Source organism: Ambystoma mexicanum, chromosome 3q (genome assembly GCF_040938575.1).
Source record: "Ambystoma mexicanum isolate Mex_15411 chromosome 3q, UKY_AmexF1_1, whole genome shotgun sequence".
NCBI lineage: Eukaryota > Metazoa > Chordata > Amphibia > Caudata > Ambystomatidae > Ambystoma > Ambystoma mexicanum.
In genome coordinates, this window is record NC_090926.1 from 47,644,470 (window position 1) to 47,657,361 (window position 12,892).

Here is a 12,892-nt window from a genome sequence, read left to right on the forward strand (position 1 = left end):
AGTTGCACAGCATTTATTGTTCGCGATGGCTCATTGGCGCCTGGTGGGATGTAGTGCCGGTTGCCTTAGCCCACTCAGCAGTCTGTGTCAGACCCTGGCACTGGACATGCAGTGACCCGCCGCCTGAGCGAGATGGGGAAAGAGAGCCCCCGAGTGCGCACTGGAGAGAACCCCACGGTGCGCCAAACATCCCAGCACCAAAACATCCCGTCGCCGAACTAGCCGTGCCTAACTGGCCGCGCGAATCGGCCCGCGCCGAACTGGCGGCGCCGAAACGGGGTGTACCGGATTGGTAAACAGAAAATAATAAAAGTAGTGGAACAGCGCCACCTACCGTTCCCTCTCACTTCGATCAGTGGTGGCACGCTGACTCGCCCTCTCTCTTCTATGCTCACATCTTCCTAGCCTCCTCTGGCATTAACTGCGAGCACGTATGTGGAATCCAGCCCCTGCATTGCTATAGGGCCGGACGCCTTGAGCTGGAGTGCAGTACTTCCCCTGCTGCACATTCTTTGGGTTTTGACTTCAGGCGTTGTGCTTAGTGATGCATGCCCACGTTCCCTCTCTGCTCCCCTCAGTGCTGCACTCTTGTGCCCGGGGATGTTTCATCTAGAAATGGGATGCTTTGACTGCACCCCAATGTAACGCTGTGCGCAAAGAGCTAATCTATAAATGAGTAAACATATACATTCAAAATAAAATCTGTACAAGCATAAACACTTTCACAATTTAGCAATGAATGAGCCGGGCGTATCCAAAATCTCAAACATTCCTCCTATAGCTTCCAAATTCCTGATATCTTCCAAATTCCTGATATCTTCCAAATTCCTGATATCTTCCAAATTCCTGATATCTTGCTTGTGAATGGATTTTGGGTCCTCCCATGCCAAATATATCTTAAACTTCAGACTTACGGTCCTGGCTTTGCCCAAATTAAAGGTTTGAAAATAAATAAAATACATAGCTCTAATTGTATCTTTTGACGCTCCATGTTCTTGAAGTAAGCTGACTCGTCTTTGCCTTTGATACCATCTTCATACATTGTAACCAGTTAAGTGACACTGTATTCCTGTAACCTACGCCGCGATACCCCTGGGTTTGGGCCTATAACAAAGGCAATACATACATACATACATACATACATACATACATACATACATACATACATACATACATGATGGAACGAACCCTCGGCTCCTCTCTTGCCAGGAGGGAAGAGGTACATGCTGAAATATGAAGGAGGGACTTTAAAACCTACTTTCCTGGTGATCAATGAGCAACCCCTCACGGTCACAAAGAGCAGCGCCCACTGCTTTGCTGTTAGAACCTTGGGCCAGTGCTGCTAAATGGCGGAACCCCACTCGACAGTGGAAACGGAGCACACCCCTTGCCAACTGCGCCAGCAAGAGGTGCTTTGTTCCCACGCGTTTGCTCCATGAATCTGGGGATGCGGAGCAATTGCCCAGGTAATCAGGCCGGGGACCACCGAGACATTACACCCGCAATCCAGACCTTATGCTTACGGGGCTTGGAGGATCCCATGACCATCATGTTGCTCTTAGCAATGTTCACGATCCTTCTAAGACCTCAACAGTCTAATCATGCCATTCGCCATGTGGGCCAGGCAGGAACAGTACCCTGCTCTCCCCATGTTCAGGACACTGCTTCCGCTCTCCCCAGCCAAACCACCACACCAGTTAGGAACAAATTAAAAAGAGTATCGCAAGAACACAACCCTGGAAGATACCATGGCATATTGGAAAGTCCTCTGTAACTTCCCCGTTCGCCCGATAACTTACATGGCAGCTGGGGTCCGATGCAATGTTTTGAGGGGCCTTAAGAAATGATGGAATAAGGCCGGAAACCAAGATTAAGTTAAAGTGCCTTACTGAAGTGGGACCCACATATCAACAGCGGCTTTGTAGAGTTCCATGGGGATGCCATCCTCACCTGGCGCCTTGCCTCCCATTACGGTGTTTAGGGGACAGACCTCCTCTTCCAATGAACACTGGGGGATTAGGAATTCCCATTCAAAACCAGTGGGGCCAAATGCTGATGAAATATACTACTCCCACAGCCGGACCCTGGTAAATGCCCACAAAATAAGAGCGCCGGGCGCCCCAGATGACGTTTTATTCCATTCCGACCCTGTAGCCATTGCCCCACCCCCCAGATAACATAACTCCAGAATCCCTATCAACTTTCTGCTTTATGAAATCAATAATGTCCTGACATGCTCACAGGCAAACCTCTTCCTTCTGCCTCTGCGCCACACCGCTTGTATGCCTGTAGCAGGGTTCTGATCTGCTCAGCTAATCCTTTACTGCACTCCTCACAGGGTGCTCTACTCTTCTTCATCAGTTGGGACTATACCTGCCCATGTTGGTTGCTGATGTGGCCAAGATGTGATCTTATAACCCCCTTTTGATTCCTTCATCAATAATTTCTTTGCAAGTGCCAAGATACAGGTAAGAAATGTGTTTATAAGAGCACTGTTCGCACACAGGGCCATTTAGTTCTTTTGGATAGAATGTTGAGAATTGTATCGAACATCCCACCACTGTCCTCGATGATCTCACCGCGCCAGCTGAGATGAATCCATTGTCAATCAGGCTTTTCGCCTTTGAGTTTGAGCCCCAAAAGGTTAATCTTGAGGGAAAATGGCCAGCAGTACAACGGTTAAGTGCTCTCAAGTCCCTGAAGGGGGCGTACAATCTCCTATGGGCCCCCACCTGATTCTCATCTCGCTCTGTACAGCATATCTCAAAGATGCCCCTTGCCATCCAAATCCAACTCTCCTCATCATCTTAATCTAGGAGAAGTATGTTTTACGCTTGGAAATTATTATCTCTGTTCTCTTCGGACCTACCCAGACCTCCCTTATTTCACAGTAAACTTGGAAGGGGGCCGACAGTGCTTTAAGTGGGCTGGGGCCGAGCCCCGGCAGTCTCCAGAAAAGGTCCCCAAGCTGGGGCCCTGCCGGGGCCCACCCCCGACTAGCACCAGCCATGCTGACACGTGAGGCAGCTCGTGTAGTGGCTGCACGGTTACACGACCTGCCTGCAGGTGTCAGCACTTCGGATCAGAAGAAAAGAAAAGGCATCGCCTTTTCTTTTTTCTAAACCGAAGTACAGACACCTGCAAGCAGCAGGTGTGACTATGCAGTGCGGGCTGCCTGATGGCTCTGTACTCTGAAACAGGAGGAGGGCTAGACTGGCCAGCCCTCCATTTGTTTCTGAGCAAATAGCCATCACCCAGCATTAAGACACTGGGCTGCTCACGCTGGCTGATGGTATTTACTCGGAAACAAAGGGAGAGCTGGGCAGTTCAGCCCCCCCTTTTGTTTGAGAGTAGAGAGCCACCAGCAGCAGGGTGAACTTTCATTCAAGGAGCCTGTGGTAAAGCATTGTACCACGTGGCTCCTTAAATGAAAAGGTTGCCTGATGGGTGTGAGCTGGGGCACACTGGTGTCACACCTCCTTTTGTTTAATAGGAGGGGCTGGGCGCATCAAAGGTAATAATGCCAGTGCGCCCCAACTCTGCTTCTTTTAGCAGCCCCCACCCCTTAGGCGAGGGGGGGGCTCTCAATAGGGGGCGTGGCCAAAGCACACCTGTACTTTGGCTACACCCACTAAAGAGAACCCCCCTCAATTTCTAATCCCACTTAAAACACTGGGGGCCACACAGCCACTGTCTGTCCTGCATGGTATTTCGGTAATTTAGCAAGTGGAATCTCCCTGCAGATCCAAGCCTTCCCATTCACTCAGACGCAGCTCTGCCATCCATTTTATACAAGATTGGCACTCATTACTGTTGTGTTTCTATGTTTAGCACGCTACATGTGTATATCATTCATGTTGCATTTCAGCGTATGCATTGGCTATGTTATATTATCCACGTCTATATGGTGCAAGCAATATACTTTGTGTCTAAATGTACATATGCCCTAGTGTTTGTGTTTCTTCATGGTGAATGCACATCTGCCTCATGTCTATTGTACTCATGTGTGTCAGTTGGCAGTGAGGTCACTTGCTCTCGCCATCTTTTTTTAATTTTTTTAATTTTTTAATTTATTTGTATATGGTTCTGCCACAAACCTTTACAAAAAACTGAATCCCAAAAAGAGATCACAATTTTACATCCCAAAAGACAAACAAAACACAAGTCAAACAACCTAAAAAGAGAAAAAATTACATGTTTTTCACAGTACATAAATTATTCTAAAATAAGCTAAGATTGTACAGTTGCCCTTCCAAAGAACATTATCCCATTATTTTACAGATTTTTGGGACTCGAAAAACTGGGGCTGTTAGAGCAACATTATAACCAGAAACCAAATAATCCCAAAAATACTCTGCAATAATTCCTTCTTCTCGACATACAAATCTACCAAACAGACACTTTCGAACTGCCCATGTTCCCTCGCACTCCATTAATAAATGCCTCAAAGTTTGGTTTGATGGGGTGCCACACACATTACACAATTTTAGGGCTTTGTCTCCTTGTTGACGCCTTGCCAACACCTCACCACTGTGCACCAGGTTTAGCCTGATCCTAAGGAAGTCATTCCTTACTGCCCTATCAGGGAATTCAGAAGATAGCGGGAGAGGCAACCCAGTTTTTTTTCTGCCAAGAGAAATGGGTTTATACGGGATGACTCCCTTACCTTTGCGATTGTTTCTATCCAGTCGCATATTTCAAGCTTTTGTTTCACCTTCAATGGATTTGTTATAAGGGTGTCAACCTCTGAATCAACTTTCTCCAACAATACCTTCACTCTTTCCTCTAAAGCAGACAACATAGGGGATCTTGATAGTTCCAGATGATTTCTAATGTCCCCGTAAAGCGAAGAGCTCTTCCCAGTAATGACCTCTCTATAAAGTGAAGCAAGTTTCCAGTTTGCCATGCATTCTAATGACTTAAGGCCAAGATCAAATCTCCATCCCGGAGTGCAGGAAAGCAGACCCAGCGACTTCTTCCAAATTCACCCCTCCACTGCACTCCATTCTGAGGACCAAAGAAACGGCTTTGCCTCCAAACCCTAAAGAATTACAGGCACTGGTTTTTCTAGATAGAATTTTATCAGCTGTAATACTTGCAATATTTTGCATTTAGCTTGAGCATTTGTGAGGCTATCTGGGAGGCTTTTATAGCCACGTCTGTTTCCACTTTATGGCACGCTGGATAGGCGTAGATGTTGTAGCCTAAATACTTCAACTCCTCAACCCTTTGGATCATTTGGCCCCCCTGAATCCAATTTGTAAAGTGGATCTTCCTGTGTGGGTGTTTGAAGACCACAATTCTTGATTTGAAGGGGTTGATGGTGAGATCATTTAGTTCTGCGTATTCACCTAACTTTGACAAGAGTCGTTACAGACCTATAGCTGTTCTATCCAGCAGAACTATGTCGTCTGCATAAGCTAGCCAGTGGACCCTCTTTCCAGTTATCTCTGGGCTGGCCAAAGCAGACGACTCCAAGAAAACACCCATGTCCGCTAAGAAGAGATAACAAAAATAATGAGGCCCCCTCGCCATCTTTAGTTACACCAGTTTAATCTCTTCCTGTACTGATCCGAGATAAGGCTGGTGTGGTTGTCTTAGTTCATAGTGTTTCTCACTTTTATAATATTGTGGCGGGGCAGCAGCAGTTACCATGAATGACCAATTCACCTGTTTCTCGGCATTCCCCCTCTAGTTGAGTCCTCAACCACACATCCTTTAGGACCCCACTTTGTGTAGGTATTTTGTGTATCCATACTTTGGATATCCTTATCTTGGTCACCCCTCTCAAGTTGCCTGTATTTTTCATGTGACACTCCAAGTCATATAGCAGCAATCCCCATCTGGCTTACAGAATGCCCAGCATCCCACTTAGTTGCAAGGATTACGGGGACAAAAAAACAGTTTTGACCATGGAGGTGCAATAGTGTTTTCCTTAACTTGGGCATGAAGCAGGTTTTCCGTTTGTGTTTGTTCATGGGTGGAAGTATGCATATCTATTACTATTTCCATTGCAGCTGCCTTTTTGGCAGTCTTCTTACATTAGTTTGTAACTATTCTCAGGGTGCAGAATTCCAATAATACTAATACTAGTGTGGCTATTAGTATTGTGACTGCATTAGCCAGCCAGGAGGGTATCCAGGAGAATAGATAAGATAGCCAGTCATCATCTAGGATGTCTTCCACCTCCCCAGACATTTTGGTGGGTAGATGTGTTAACAGAGTTATGGCCTCTGCGAGGGTCCCGTTTTCCTCATCATGGTCAGGTTTTATGGTCCTTAGCTCTTCTTTTATGGTATTAAATCCCTTCACTGTTGTGTTGAATGTTTGCAACAACTCCCATCTATTTGGAGTCATTTCACATTTGCTGCAACCTGCACTCCAGGGAGGAAAATAGCAGAGAAAATCCCTGCTGTTTTGCTAAATAATGTGTGCTTTCTAGTATGTCATCGTAGGCATCCTCTGGTTTTGCTGAGAATTAGTTTTCCCTTTTCCTTCTTGTCCACAATTTTAACGAAATTCGTAATGTGTATATCGCTTTGGGGTACTACAAGAGTGGGTATATTTATTAGCACTATGGAACATAACTCTTCACAATTTGGGGGAAACTTCATATATGCTCTGGATCCACAAGCCCAATAGTGGTACATCAATATTGCTGTTCCTGTCTCCATGCCTGGTACATCAAAGATGCGTTTACACCCAGTATTTTTCCCAACGCTTGTTGTACTGTTATTTTGCAAGCATAGGGTAACATTTTCAGGGGTATTATCTGCACTGGTTCCCCCTCGTCATTGACCCATGTGAGTAACTCTGTCATTTTGGGCCACTGGTCAAGACGTTGTTTATTTGCGTTTACCACAACCTCTTCCCATTGTTCCAGCAGTGCTAGTGCCTTGTATACCACTAGTCCAGTGGTCCACCCGTCTAGTGTAAGTACAGGTCCCTTTATTTGTAATTGGCTTCGCTCCCAACATCCATGTAGTTCCTTCCCTGTAATATCATTGCACTGCAGCATTTCATTTTCTTCGATTGTAACCCCTGCTCTGTTTGCTCCAGTTTGCCCATATCTTATTACCTAGTGTATTGTTTCAGTTTTTATCATGGATTTCTTTTCCTGGTTTATAACTAATTATCTTTATCTTCTGTGATCTGTTTACCCACACTAGCGAAGTAGTCTGGCCCTGGAAATGCCCTGGAAATACCCTCTTGTTAGACAAAGTGCAGGGGGTGTTAGGCAATGGGCCTTTTTCGCAGGTTATAACAATCCTGGACGCACCCATAGTGTAGGCAATAAGGTAATACATGTAGAAACTCTCTTCGGATGTCCCTCTCCCTACCTGTCTCATGTGATGGTACAACAAATTGTTAGTCACTTGAGCATTACCAGTGATATATGAATTCATGTGTTGGAAGTCATCCACTGCATTTATTTTTTGTCTTTTTTATCTGCTTAGTAGCTGCAGAAAATTATTTGGGTGTCAATTCATCTACCATAGTAATAGGGGTTACATTATTAAAAATTGGTTTGGGTGCATAATAGAAAACCAACTCTCGTAATCCCAAAAGAATAATAAAATAGAGGCCTCAAAATGTGAAAAATGTAGCTATAGGTATTATTGCTAATGTATCTGCATTTTGTAAATAACCACGTGTGTTATGTTGTCTGCGGGCCAAAAGCGAATAACAAAATGGAAAAGCCTAATTTTCTTCTTTTCGCTGAGTCTCTTTACGTTGTTTCCAAAATGTTAGTGTCTACAAGAAAAACTGCACAATTATAGGAAGAAGAATGTTTTCAAGAATAAGGCATGTCTTAGGGTTTCTTAGAAGAGCAGCAAGAGCTATGTTTTTTGTTCTTAAAGCAGGATAAGTGTCCACTATAAAGAAGAAAATCATAAACAGTAGCGTTTGTAAAGGCATTTAGTGCCTGTATTTCTTTCTTTGTAAAAGTGTTATAGGTTATTTAGTGTAGGTAAGGCTCTTAGGAGAAATGTTCACTCAATTAATTTTGTTTGCTGATTAGGAACAATCAGTTTATTACTTTTTTCAGTCTGCTGGTTGCAGCCTGCTTCTGGTGGCTGTTCTCATCTGTATCCATGTCACCTCTTCTTCAGATTCAATGAGTTGCGGTAGGGGGGGTCTATCCTTTGTAGACATTGACATCACTGAGATGCAACCAGGCTCCTCTTCCTTGAACTTTCATGGCCGTGGAGGAGACCTTCTCGACAAGTGTGGTCCCTCAAGCCATGACTTGTGCCAGCACCTGGTGAAATGTTTAATTAGAATTAGGTCTCCTGGGTACAATGCTGGGGGCTTTAACAATATTAAGGGATCAATTTGTTTGCTGTCTTCATCATTCTTCTTTGACCTCCCTTGCCAGGCCCAAAGCTGTTGAGACATAAAAATAGCACTCGCCATTATAGCAGTAAAGTTGTCATGCATTTCAGTACCAAGCACATTTGAAACATTATGAGTATCAGTTTGCACTTGAGTGGGAATCACAAGAGGTACATTCATTCAGCATCCCGTCACCAGCTCGCGAGGAGTCAGGTGATGGTCTAAGTGGGGCTGATTGCAAATAGGGCTAAGGGAAGGCAATGTAGCCATCCTTTTTTCAGAGTCACTTTTTGTTTAGCAATGCTTTCTTTAAGGAGGTGGTTGAGGGGCTCACAAACTCCGTTTGCCTGCGGGTGATAAGCGGAAGAGAATTTGTGCTTAATAACCACTAGGATTGTGATGTGCTCAAATACTTCATTTACAAAATGTGGTCCATTATCAGCACACTCCCCACCTTGGGAAGACCTCACGTATGAAGAACTTTGCAGCACATATGGCATCAGGATGTGTGCATGAACCAGCCTCAATCCATCAAGAGAAAGGATGCACAACTACTGTCAAATATCTGTAGCCATTACAAACTTGAAACATATCCACATAATTGATATACAAATGCTGAAAGGGACCAATAGGACGTACAGTTTGTAGAGTGTACCCTGGAATGAACTGCTGACAGATCAAACAATTAGTAATGAAAGTGGATTTGTGGAACTGTTTTGCCTTAAACTTGGGGAAGGGAACCCCAAGGATTTGTGAAACTATTGTGAACTTGGGAAAGGTAATTCTGAGACTTCTGGGGAACTTACCTGAACTTGGGGAAGGGAGCTAAAATGTTAGCTAGGAGCTGGAAGAAGTTCACAACTTTGTTTAGATCACCCTTTTGTTTATTGTTGACATCCCTACACATTTCCTAGGTTTAGTTGGTAGGGCAAGGATAGGTTTTGGACACAGACTGACTTTTAAGTTGATATTTTTGACTCAGAATTCCCTTAGTTTTATTCATGTAGGGAAATCCCACCTTAGCATAGGGCAAGTTAGGCCTTCAAACATCCTGACAGTTGATAAGAAAAACTGCACAATTATAGCAAAAATAATTCTTTCAAGAATAAAGCATGTTTTAGGGTTTCTTATAAGAGCAGCAAGAGTTATGTTTTTTGTTCTTAAAGCAGGATAAGTGTCCACTATAAAGAAGAAAATCATAGATGGTAGCGTTTGTAAAGGCATTTAGTGTCTGTATTTCTCTCTTTGTAAAAGTGTTATAGTTTATTTTGTGTAGGTAAGGTTCTTAGGAGAAATGTTCACTCAATTCATTTTCTTTGCTAATTAGGAACAATCAGTTTAATACTTTTCTCAGTATGCTGGTTGCAGCCTGCTTCTGGTAGCTGATCTTGTCTGTATCCTTGTCACCTCTTCTTCAGATTCAATGAGTTGCGGTAGGGGGGGGTCTATCCTTTGTAGGCATTGACATCACTGAGATGCAACCAAGCTCCTCTTCCTTGAACTTTGACAGTAATGGAGGAGACCTTCTCGACAAGAAGTGGTCCCTCAAACCATGGCTTGTGCCAGCGCCTGGTGAAATGTTTAATTAGGATTAGGTCTCCTGGGTACAATGCTGGGGGCTTTAACAATATTAAGGATCAATTTGTTTGCTGTCTTCATCATTCTTCTTTGACCTCCCTTGCCAGGCCCAAAGCTGTTGAGACATAAAAGCAGCACTCGCCATTATAGCAGTAAAGTTGTCATGCATTTCAGTACAAAGCACATTTGAAATATTATGAGTATCAGTTTGCACTTGAGTGGGAATCACAAGAGGTACATTCATACAGCATCCCATCACCAGCTCGTGAGGAGTCAGGTGATGGTCTAAGCAGGGCTGATTGCAAATAGGGCTAAGGGAAGGCAATGTAGCCATCCTTTTTTCAGAGTCACTTTTAGTTTAGCAATGCTTTCTTCAAGGAGGCAGTTGAGGTGCTCACAGAATCTGTTTGCCTGTGGGTGATGAACGGAAGAGAATTTGTGCTTAATAACCACGAGGATTGTGATGTGCTCAAATACTTCTTTTACAAAATGTGGTCCATTATCAGCACACTCCCCACCTTGGGAAGACCTCACGTATGAGGAACTTCGCAGCACATGTGGCATCAGCATGTGTGCATGGCCAGCCTCAATCCATCAAGATCTGGCTGTCTAGCCAATATGCATTAACCCACACGGGCACTTAATGCTATAGATCACCCCTGTAGATCTACATGTAGCAAAGCCTTTAAGCTTGATTTTTTTACCCGTATGTGGGTTAGAATGTATTCAAATTATCATGTGTTTTTGGGAGTTCTTCTCCCATGTTTAAGTTTCCCTGTATGTGTACAGGTTTGTGTATTTGGGTGACTGTGAATTTAATTTAGTATTGCTTTGTCTCTATTAATTTTGGTAATTAGCAGTAGTTATTTATCATTCATTTTAATTTATTTTTATAGTAATATTTTTTCCTGTGAGTCTTTTTTCTATGTCTGATTTTCCTTGGAGGTTTGTTTAATTCTCCCCCGTCCCTTTTTTGTGTTTTGGCACTATTTAGGTAAGTATTTACAATTTCTTGCGAGTGTGATGGGTATTTTGCTGTAAACTTGTACCCGGTAAGTTTCATTGCATGGTCCTGCTAACACGTGCGTGTATGAAGGGCTAGGTTACATGCTTTGTGCACTTGACTTTGTCTTTTTCCTAAGTGACTGTAATTTTCACACAGCGTGTAGTAGAATACTCTAGCCATTTTTTTTCTGGCATGAATTTGTTGCCTGTGTGCATGTTTAACTTCATGCAGTCAGCATCATTCGATAGTATTGCCGAGTATCCGAAGGTCATGTGATTATATCATGTGACCACCCGAAATTAGCATAAATAGTGTTAGGAAATGCACCCGCGGTTCGGAAGCAATGCGTGTGAATGAGAGAGGAGCCGTTCTATTTAATGTGAAGAGGTATTTCTCTTAAGGTAAGACTTAGTCTTTTGAAATATTTTGGATGTTTTTTTCATTTGAACGGAGCTTTGAGTTACAAGGGCCAACACATGTTTATTCATTTCAACAGTTCCACAGTATGATTACACTAAAGGCAGGATGCCTGATGTTAGATGCGGATTTCTTCGTTTTGCATTTATCTGAAGTCAATGCACTGGGATAGGTTGGCAGGATTACATTCTAGGTAAATATATTACTGTGGAGGCTGGGTTAAATTCACATGGTGTCTTTTGAGGATGGGTGATGTTTATGTATAGTTTTTAGTTGGCAGGATTATGTTCTAGGTAAATATATTACTGTGGAGGCTGGGTTAAATTCACTTGGTGTCTTTTGAGGATGGGTGATGTTTATGTATAGTTTTTAGTAGAGGTGGCAACATAAGGTTTATTTTGATTTTGGTGACTTTGGTGATTTACAGATGGGCTGGTTACTTGATTTAGGTGCACTTGAATTTCGTTTCACTTTAGCAATTAAGTTGTTTTAGTTTAGTCTTTTCAGTTTATGTTTATATACATGTTTTGGCATTTTAGTGTTCTTCAACTTGCTGATGACTGCAGGAGTCTCCGCAGGGAACCTGGCTTCTGTGCATGTAGTGCACAGACGTACATTAAACACTTTGGCAATATTCCCAATTTAAGGTACATATAAAAAAAGGTTTTACATGAGTAAGATACACTTTGAGGTTTATTTTTTGGAGTCACACCAGTTGCATTACTGTGATTAAACAACCACTCGACATAATCATGCATAACATTTTTGGATGTGTGTGTATACATGGCATTTAATGAACAGTTTTTGTAGAATTTGTTGAGTCAGTTTTAACTTTGAGTGAACTACGTGATGTTTGTTAATTTTGTATATATCTGTATTCGCAGATCTTCTGCTCCTGAAGAAGGGGTTATTCCCCGAAACGCGCAGAGCTTGAAGCTGTATTTTAAAGTTGGGAGTACATTTCTTTATCTGTTTTGAGGTTTATTTCAAGTTGGCCATATGTGAAGCCATATGATATCTGTTTTTCTTGATTCAAGCGAATATATGCTGTTATTTATGTTCTAATGTGATATTTCTATACATAAAAGTTGAAATGTTATGAAAATTGACTGATTTTTTTCAGCATGTAAAGGTGTGCAGGGGACGGGAGTGTCTTTAAGTTTAGACACTTTTTGGTTTATGTTTAACACAGGCTCCAGTGTCAGGGCGTGGATTCCTCCCCAGCACCCACAAATGTTTAAAGTTATTTCCAAAATTGTGTATTTACTTTTTATGAAATAGGTGTGCTCCGATTGATATGACTTTTTGCAGTTGAGTTAATAAACCATTTCATTTTGAACCTTGAATCTGTTGTCTGTGTCTTGCTTCATGATGCCTTCACAAATGGTGTCAGTAATGGGATACACGCAATTAATACAAACCGAGGGACTCCGAAGTGGTTGGTAATTCAACACGACATGGGGAAGGACACTATTGTAAGGATTCAGGACAGGATCAAGTGTTAACACTTAAGAGGGCAATTTCATTAAAGTTCCACATCCCGGTTAAGTGTCA

General features: G+C 42.9%; 1 long non-coding RNA gene across 2 annotated transcripts in view; it reads left to right on the forward strand.

Moving 5' to 3' along the window:
- The window catches only part of LOC138582088 (uncharacterized), a 101,828-nt gene extending 89,144 nt beyond the window's left edge, over nucleotides 1–12,684 (forward strand). For both annotated transcript variants that reach the window (XR_011304947.1, XR_011304948.1), the window contains one exon: nucleotides 12,223–12,684. This is a non-coding gene — a long non-coding RNA (uncharacterized lncRNA). The remainder of the gene's footprint in view (nucleotides 1–12,222) is intronic.
- Nucleotides 12,685–12,892: the final 208 nt, after the last annotated feature.